Source organism: Lipotes vexillifer, unplaced genomic scaffold (assembly GCF_000442215.2).
Source record: "Lipotes vexillifer unplaced genomic scaffold, Lipotes_vexillifer_v1.1 scaffold818, whole genome shotgun sequence".
In the NCBI taxonomy this organism is placed as follows: domain Eukaryota; kingdom Metazoa; phylum Chordata; class Mammalia; order Artiodactyla; family Lipotidae; genus Lipotes; species Lipotes vexillifer.
Window position 1 is genome coordinate 1,288,887 of NW_006771890.1, and position 566 is coordinate 1,289,452.

The 566-nt window shown below is 39.8% G+C and overlaps 1 protein-coding gene across 1 annotated transcript in view; it reads left to right on the forward strand.

The window, feature by feature from the left end:
* The window catches only part of CACNA2D3 (calcium voltage-gated channel auxiliary subunit alpha2delta 3), a gene marked incomplete at its 3' end in the record, with an annotated part of 652,765 nt that overhangs the window by 220,431 nt on the left and 431,768 nt on the right, over window positions 1-566 (forward strand). The window lies entirely within an intron of this gene.

Below are 566 nucleotides of genomic sequence, written 5' to 3' on the forward strand. Positions count from 1 at the left end.
TTGTGGCACACGGGCTTAGTTGCTCCGCGGCATGTGGGATCTTCCCAGGCCAGGGCTCGAACCCGTGTCCCTTGCATTGGCAGGTGGATTCTTAACCACTGTGACACCATGGAAGCCCCTATATTTCTGTTTTAAGGATTTTTGGCCATAGTTGCCCCTGCTCCAGTTTTAGGGATTTTTATTAAAATTTTTTTCACTTGTACACAATTTGTTCATCTGATAGAATCACTAGGAGTCCAGTAATAAGTTACTCTGGTTGTGGAACCATATTTTCCATTATGCTTGCCACTTTATATCGCACATTTCTTTCTCTCTTTTCTCCTGTTAAGCCAAAATGATGAGGAACCAAAAAATGAAATACATGTAGTACAAAAAATCATTTTCTTATTCTGATCCAATTTTTCCTTTGACTTGGTGTCCTATTTTCCCCCTTCTGGAGCATGACAGAGATTTAAGTGTTTCAGGGGAGGAGATGGGAGACTGTGCCTTCTGTATTGTTGCATGGATGTACGTGGGGTCATTGTAACAAGAAATAAGATGTGATTTTTTTTTTTTTTTTTTTTTTG